The sequence below is a fragment of the Bison bison genome, unplaced genomic scaffold (assembly GCF_000754665.1).
Source record: "Bison bison bison isolate TAMUID 2011002044 unplaced genomic scaffold, Bison_UMD1.0 scf7180017864197, whole genome shotgun sequence".
Taxonomy (NCBI): Eukaryota; Metazoa; Chordata; class Mammalia; order Artiodactyla; family Bovidae; genus Bison; species Bison bison.
In genome coordinates, this window is record NW_011494769.1 from 414,871 (window position 1) to 423,690 (window position 8,820).

At 35.0% G+C, this 8,820-nt stretch overlaps 1 long non-coding RNA gene across 1 annotated transcript; it reads left to right on the top strand.

The window, feature by feature from the left end:
• The first annotated feature begins 6 nt into the window (after positions 1-6).
• Positions 7-7,465, top strand: LOC104991618. The gene is made up of 3 exons (XR_825625.1): positions 7-3,495; positions 5,416-5,456; positions 7,439-7,465. It is a non-coding gene; the product is annotated as an uncharacterized LOC104991618 (long non-coding RNA).
• The last annotated feature ends 1,355 nt before the right edge of the window (positions 7,466-8,820 follow it).

Here is an 8,820-nt window from a genome sequence, read left to right on the forward strand (position 1 = left end):
CATGTAGAATGTTGTTAAAACTTATTCTACACCATTCTTAAAACTTGAGAATATTTTTAGTATCTCTGATTTTTTTTTTTTTTTTGCCAGAATCATATCATGTATGTATGTATGTGTTACTCCTATATATAAGAAAAAGGCAAATCTGTATTTGTATGAATGCTTAACTGGAAATGTCTATGGAATTGACTAATTTATATTCACTTTTTATTGTATATAGATTTCTGATATATTCAGTTCTGTATCATTTAAGTTTTCTTCATTTGAGTAAATTGACTAAATATTTCTATTTTTTGCTTTTTTAAGTTCTGATTTTATATGAATTATACTTTTTTTCACTACATATGTTTAAAGAATTACATACAATGCTTTAGAAATGTTTACACTTAGTGCTGACCTTGTATTTTAAATTCCAACACTTTACTACCTCCTCCAAAGGTTGGTATGAAATACCAGCAGACTGTATGAGGTCTCTCTTTTATTTTAATACCATTTTTAGTATCAAAGAACCCACTTCTGGAATGTCTTAAGAACTGTATACATTACCTTGAAAGTAATTGGGGTTTAAATACCACTGTTGGTGGTTCGGTTCGCATATCGTCTCATCTTTAATCAGCCTGAGAGGCATCTGAACAAAGACTTTTAGTAATTGAATTTCTGTGCAGTAATCCTTTTAAGCACTTGAATGTAATCTTTAGCATTTACCCAATTAGCCACTACTAATGTGAATCTGAAACACACATCTTCTTGCTTTAAATGTTTTTTCTGTGAGTTCTTTTTTGTGTAGCTATATTTTATATAGCTATGTATTCTTCACAGTGAACATCAGTTGTAGTAACTGATTATTCTCTAAAGGTTTTAGATTAGAATAATTTCAGGTTACTGCATTTCTGAGTTTTGAGAGTTGAGTTATTTAAGAAGTCATTTTTCAGGGGGTGGAAATTTGAATTGTAAACCTGCATCATCTCTGTGAAACCTTAAGATGATGAAATATAACCTTTCTTTGTTCCCGTTCCTTTAGTTTTCACTCTCTTATCTAACAGTTTCAACCAGTTAATACAGTTGGTACATGGTGCTAATGAGGCTAAAGACGGATTTCAGTCCTTTTAAGTGTTTGTTAATTTTACACACATACACAGAACTATTCATGGCTACAGATTGCACCTTAAGCATACATCTCACAAATTCAACTCGAGGTCACAAGGAAGATGGTGTGTACAGCATAACACAAACCCTTCAATGGAAAGATAATTCAAATAATTGGCACATGGAAGACTATAGACTTTTAATCTAATATTTAAAATAATGTAATGTCTAAAATTCTGTGTCACTAGTTTTCTCTGTTTACGATCAATGGCTAAACAGTGTCTTCTGAAAACCAAACTTGAATTAATCAAACTTTCAGTAAAAATTAGGTACAAATAACAAATGAAACAGTAAGAAAAGGTATTATCTTGTTAACATGTTGGTACAAATATAAATGAAACATAGTAAGAAAAAGTATTCCCCTGTTTTGCTGAGTTTGAGTTTCTTAAAAGATAGTAGATAATACTTCATTTTTACATTCAGAGCTATATAAGGCAGCAGTCTTTAGCTTATAAATATCATTCAGTGGCCCACACTCCCAATTTCTGTTCTTGGCCTTTGCAGTTTACCTTAGTACCTACCTCTCTCAGTTACTGGGTTATGATTAGTGTTAGGTGATTTTAAGACTCTTGGATAAAAGATAAGTACCTATTGTTGAACCCTTACTTTGCTATCGAGTCCTTCTCATGCTGTTTAATCAGAACAGTGTTGATCTCCAGAAAGAGCCAAAGAAAGTGTTTACAAAGTATTTTGGCTGTTGTATTGACCTAGATTAAAACAATTGCTGTCTGTCATCACTCTCTTGTTGCTGTGCTGCTAAGCAATATAACTGAAGGACTACCCAAGGTCTCTATGCCTTTCTATCTCTTGTACCTTACTCAGTTTTTTTAAGATGGTAGAGGGTTATAATCAAGTAATTTGCTTGATTATAAAGCAAATTATAGAGATAAAGTAAATGATGTTATAATGAGTGTTCAGAGAAAAGAAGTTAGGAAGCAAGCATTATGCAATGGTTTTAAAAACATCCTTTGGCAATAATTTCAAAGGTAATTGGCATACATTATTTACATGAATCTTGAGGTACAAGAATTTAGAAATAAATATCTGTACCCACTTTGAATCATTAATATCAGCACTGAATTTTAAGGGCCCCTGAGGAATTAAATCCTAATGCCCCTAAACATACTTGGTATGTGTCTTGTCCTAACCTTAAAAATGGTTGTGTGGCTTCAAAGCTGTATATTTGGACTTTGAAATAATTTTCTCAAACTTAGACCATTTCTATATTTGACAAGTTGTTGATATAATTAATATCAATGGAATCTAATTTGAGTAATGATTATTAGCTGTTAAATGCTGATAATAGAAATTATATTTAAATGTTTATTTAGTTACTTAAGGAGTTTGATAAAACAAAATTTTAGTTAACATTTTGGTAGTCATTCCCAGTTATTTTTTTCTTCCTATTTAAGAACAAAATGGTAACGTCAGTTGGCTTTTTTGATTTAAAGAAAAAAAATAGAATCACAAACAGTTGACTTAACTGGAGTGATCTATTTGGATGCACTACTTATCTTTCAACACAGACTTTTATTTTCTAAATTATTTCAGATGAAAATAGTATTGCTGGACATTTTGGTAGGTATTGACTTCTGTGTTATTCTTTAACCCTTAATTCTTAATTCTTCTAGCTATGGAAATTGTCATAGAACTTTGTGACTATTCCCCCTCCTTTTTAAATTCTGTAACGGGCATATAGAATAAAAAGTTCATCCTTAAACACTCTATGGTTCTAATGTGTAATATGGCTTGATTGATTCAGTAATAGTACCAAGGATAACAATAAGAATAAATACTGCATATCATATATTCAGTATACTGAGTGCATTTTCCAAAACTCTACTTAATATAATATTTAAAATTATGGTAGTCATCATAATTTTCTCTGAGTCAGATCATTGACTTGACAATAAATGCTAAAATCAAAGTTTACTAAAAATTAAGTACAAGTACAGATGAAACTGTGTATAGCACAGTATTTTGTTCTATAGACTCTACTCATAAAACATGAAAAGACATTGTTACTAAGTATCAGTAGTTCTGTGAAAGGGCAGCCCCACAGCTGCCAGTATTTTTTATAGCAATGCTTATTATATATTCTTTGATATGAAGAGTTACTATTCTCTGAACTATAAGTTTTATGTTGGGAGATACTCTGAGTCTAGATAAGCAGTCAGCCCCCAAACATGCTTGAACTACTCTTCAAGTTCTGTGCTTTACAGTATTCTGTATTTTCATTCAGATTTAAACCAGGATTTCATTTTTTCAATATCCTAGACCTGGTCAAGACCATTGTGACACTATGAATTTATACGAAGCTAAGAAGAGTTGATCCAGATATTTTCTAGGGTAAGAAAGTTGTGGGAGTCATGAAATACACCAAATTTCTAGAGTTACTTGCTTCTAGAATTACTGTATTGCACTTATCAAGCAAACTTGCAATTTGGGGCCTGGATGGGAATTAGTCTTCACTTTCCAAAAATCAGAAGCAGAGTTTGTGTCCATTTACTTTTCTACTTTCATTTGAGAAAGAAAGTAAAGGGGGAAGAGAAAAAAGAAAAATTGCAAAAAACTTCATTAGACCTTTGTGTAAGTTATTTGAAGAGGTGAAAGAGGACCCACCTCAGCTCCCACTTGCCCTGCAGTGCATTCACTGTTTCCTATCTGTACCACAGTAGCCTAGCCTCAACAACAGCAAGAGAAATGCAAGTTAACACTTCTTTTTAGGCAGATTCTAAAGCTTACAAGAGGATTTTGAAGATGCTTATTTTTTCCCCTTAGCCATTCAGTTTCTTTTTCCCTTAGAGGAGAAGAAATAGTGAAGGAAGAAATCAGTTCACTTCTCAGTGTCTTCTTTTAGAGACCTCCCTGCCTCTCTCTTAGACATTGGTATTTTCAGGGTTCTGTGTTAAACTCTTTTCTCACTCTACATGGCATCCTTACTGTCAACATTAACTGTTCTCATTTGGGGGTGGGAGGGAGGTTATTTTCTGACTGATCAAATAGGCATGGATTTTTTAAAAGGTTGAGAAAACATTGAACTGTATGTTTATCATTCTCAAATCAATATCTTGCTCTAAACCCAAATCTTAGCTCATCCATTATGTATATCCAATTGCCTACCGGAAACATTCATCCGGATATCATTTAGACATCCTAAATAAAATATTATCCATAATTGACCTCACTCTCCCACCTCCCTCCACTCCTTTCCACCAAACTGTCATCCAGTCCCCGCCCCACCACTACCACCAAGGGTCCTGGATTTCCATTCTCATTGAATATTCTTCATATCAGTAGTTATCAAGCCACAAACTCATGAGTCATCTCCAAATCACTCATCAAATCATGTTGGTGCAACCCCCTAAATTTCTCTAATCTTGCTACATTTCTTCACTTCTGCCATTACCGCCTGCAATGCGGGAGACCTGGGTTTGATCCCTGGGTTGAAAAGATCCCCAGGAGAAGGGAAAGGCTACCCACTACAGTATTCTAGCCTGGAGGATTCCATGGATTGTATAGTCCACGGGGTCACAAAGAGTCAGACACGACTGAGCGACTTTCACTTTTACTCTACATTATTCCAGCAGCCTCCAGACTGGATTCTCTCAATAGTACCACCTCCTCTCTGCCCCTCCCAATGCTCCAGCTAGAAAGAACTTGTTTCAGTTTCTGGAAAACATTAGTCTTTCTGTGCAAATGTTTATCAGAACACTCTTCTCCTGAAGTTCACCCATTTATCACTTCCTTAGCCTTCAGGCCTCAGTGTAAACACAATACATCTGGGAAGCATTCTCTGAAGCCTCTTCTGCTGTTAGAGGCTCTGTCCACATTTTCATCTCCACTCTGTTTTTAAGAGCATGTAGTGCTTTGCAATTGCTTATTATCTGTCATCCCAGATAGATTAATAGCTGTATGAGACCAGGGTCTGTGCTCTCTGTCACATTCTCAGGACTTAGCATTTACCCAGCCTTACCAGTAATAGACATTTAATTCTTAGGAATAAAAATGCAAGAGTGTAGCATATTGGGGCATAAGCTGGGTGAGAAAGTAATTTAGTAATCCAGAGCTATTTTGAGATAGCATTGCAACTAAAAATGAGTAGTTCTGCAATAAAAGTATCCAGTTTTCTTCTATCACTTTTTTGTTTTATGAAATTGGTTTGTAAATGTTCATGCTGCAAGGAAATAAAAACCTTAGCTAAACTGTCTGATTCTCATAAGATGTACATTTGTTTTTCTATTGTATGGTTTCTACATTCCACACAAGATCTGTGCAAGTGAGGACCATCTATGAAGTTCAAAATTAAGGTATTTTCATGTAATGTGTAAAATACATAAATTTTCTTGATATTGAAGTTTGTGTTTCTCCTCTGCTTTTATCTTAAAACAATTGAGAGTCATGCGAGATAGTGTTTTGTTTTGCCTTTTTTTTAAATGAATTCCTTTTTTAAATTAAGAGTCGTTCATCCTTATTTCGGAGAAGGCAATGGCACCCCACTCCAGTACTCTTACCTGGAGAGTCCCATGGATGGAGGAGCCTGGTAGGCTGAAGTCCATGGGGTCACTGAGAGTCAGACATGACTGAGCGACTTCACTTTCACTTTTCACTTTCATGCATTGGAGAAGGAAATGGCAACCCACCCCAGTGTTCTTGCCTGGAGAATCCCAGGGACGGGGGAGCCTGGTGGGCTGCTGTCTATGTGGTCACTGAGAGTTAGACATGACTGAGCGACTTCACTTTCACTTTTCACTTTCATGCATTGGAGAAGGAAATGGCAACCCACTCCAGTGTTCTTGCCTGGAGAATCCCAGGGACGGGGGAGCCTAGTGGGCTGCCGTCTGTGGGGTTGCACAGAGTCGGACACGACTAAAGCGACTTAGCAGCAGCAGCAGCATCCTTATTTTTGAAAATGGAATAAGAAAAATAAGAAAATTAAACACCCATAGTCTCATCCACCTAGGGAGGATGAGGACACTGTATTTTCTTCTATATGTATGCATATTTTTAATGCAAATGGGTTCATAATCTACATACTGATACTTGGTATATTGTTTCCTACTTTCTATATGCTGGGAAAGCTTGAAGATAACTGAAGAACTTTCATGTGTATTAAAGCTATACATTAAAAATAGTTACTATTAATTTCTTTGAGGAAATTGGAAAAAAAGGAATGTTTGAGACTTACTTTTGAAGCATTCTTAATATAGGATTCTGTTTTCTTTGACCATTCCTAATCATTACATACTTGATAAAAATTTTTATTTTAGGAAGAAGACTTATAAGGAAAAAGAGTATAACTTCTGTACTTTGAAAAGAAACATAAGTTAATTTAAATGATTGTTTTCCAAAACAAAATTTCAACGTCTGCTATAGCATATTTCCTTTAACCATCAGTTCTTAATTTTCAGAATAAATAATAGTTCAGCCATTATTTATGAAATTGGCATAACATTGATCAATACTATAATGTTAAGTCTGTATAGAACCAAGATTTTAAAGATTCAACCCCATCCAAATCAATTCCGAATAACCTGACTCTTAAAACATCTTCTACATAGTCCATCTAATAAGTTGCTTCTAACTGAATAATTTCTCTTCTACCTAAATAATTGCTCTTCAGATTCTGTATTTATATATATATATGATTTATTTTATTTTAGTTTTTGGCTGTGCTGGCTTTTTGGTGCTGCATAGGTTTTCTCCTAGTTGGGGCTAGCAGGGGCTGCTCTCTAGTTGCAGTGCACAGGCTCCTCGTTGCAGTGGCCTGTCCTGTTGCAGAGCCTGGGCTCTCAGTAGTTGCGGCATGTGGGCTCAATAGTTGCAGCTCCTGGACTCTGGAGCACAGGCTCAGTAATTGTGGCTCATGGGCTTAGTTGCTCTGCAGCATGTGGGATTTTCCTGAATCAGAGATCGAACCTGTGTCTCCTGCATTGACAGGCGGTTTCTTTACCACTGAGCCACTAGGGAAACCCCAGATTCTATATTCTTATTTAAAAAGTAATCATTACATTATCGTGGAGGAAAGTCACTTAATGCTGGAAGTAGAGAAAAACATTACTTAATGGTGAATAGAAACAAAGGTAAGTAAAGCTAGTAATTATACATACTGATGAACACATGCTCAAATACATACATAATGTGTATATTATCCTGTGCCTAAGATCAACCTATTATGCTATAGTCAGTCATAAAATTACTATATGGAGAATAAAGGGAGTGGGATTTTCTTACAAATAGACACACAAATGATTTTATTGAATGAACATTCTTCTGTACTTTGCCAACAAAGGTCCGTCTAGTCGAGGCTATGGTTTTTCCTGTGGTCATGTATGGATGTGAGAGTTGGACTGTGAAGAAGGCTGAGCGCCGAAGAATTGATGCTTTTGAACTGTGGTGTTGGAGAATACTCTAGAGAGTCCCTTGGACTGCAAGGAGATCCAACCAGTCCATTCTGAAAGAGATCAGTCCTGGGTGTTCATTGGAAGGACTGATGCTAAAGCTGAAACTCCAATACTTTGGCCACCTCATGTGAAGAGTTGACTCATTGGAAAAGACTCTGATCCTGGGAGGGATTAGGGGCAGGAGGAAAAGGGGACGACAGAGGATGAGATGGCTGAATGGCATCACCTACTCGATGGACATGGGTTTGGATGAATTCCAGGAGTTGGTGATGGACAGGGAGGCCTGGCATGCTGCAATTCATGGGGTCGCAAAGAGTCGGACACGACTGAGCGACTGAACTGAACTGAATACTACTAACTAGGTAAAATTCCTTAGTCTTCATCAATTCTGAGATCATAATTTATATTGGCTTGCTTTCATAACCATTTAAGTGTTTTAAAGAAAAGCAAAATTTTTTCTCCATGTTTTAAAGTTTTTGGTGATTTAACCTAGTATAGTTTTGCTTTCTTTGATTTGCACTTTCAAAGCCAATTAACAGCAAAACAGATCAATAGAAAATTATTTAGTACCCTTCTAATTAAGTTTTACACATTCAAATACTACATGACTTTGTTATTTATGAGCGTTTTAAAAAATTAGTTTTTAAAGGTGACTGGATAGCAATTGAAACATCTTAACCTGTTAGGTTTTTAAGAATGTCGGATAGTATTGATTCAGGGCCATGTTACTGTTGCCTTAGTCTAATAATTTAATAATTTCTGCTCAATCAGAATGTAGTTAGATTAATATGTGTAATGACTTCATTCTATAAATCTTCAAAATATGATATAGCAAAAGTTTGCTTTAAACTTTTTCAGAACTAGAAATTATATTGGTCAAATTATTTAAAGTAATTTTTTGTAAATTTTATTACCTAAATATTGATGTAAATTTGGAATTAAATAGTGAAAACTATGGTTATTAAAATAATTGACATGTGTTTGATGTAGTCGTCAAGAGAGTAGCTAATGTTTTAGAGACGTACTAAACCATTCTAAGATTTTCTTGAACAAATGATACACTTTTGTAATTTGAACTAAATGAAAATAGTGTGACTTTGTTTTTCCGTTTTTGTTAGGATACTGGGACCTAATAATTCTTTGCAAATATAAATTGATATGGGAGGACTCAGTTATAAGATTTGTGTTTAAATGACACAGCTTAGTACTTCTTAAAATGTTAATTCAGCTGTTGACTAGTATGATATATGAGGAACTGCATTGTATCTTT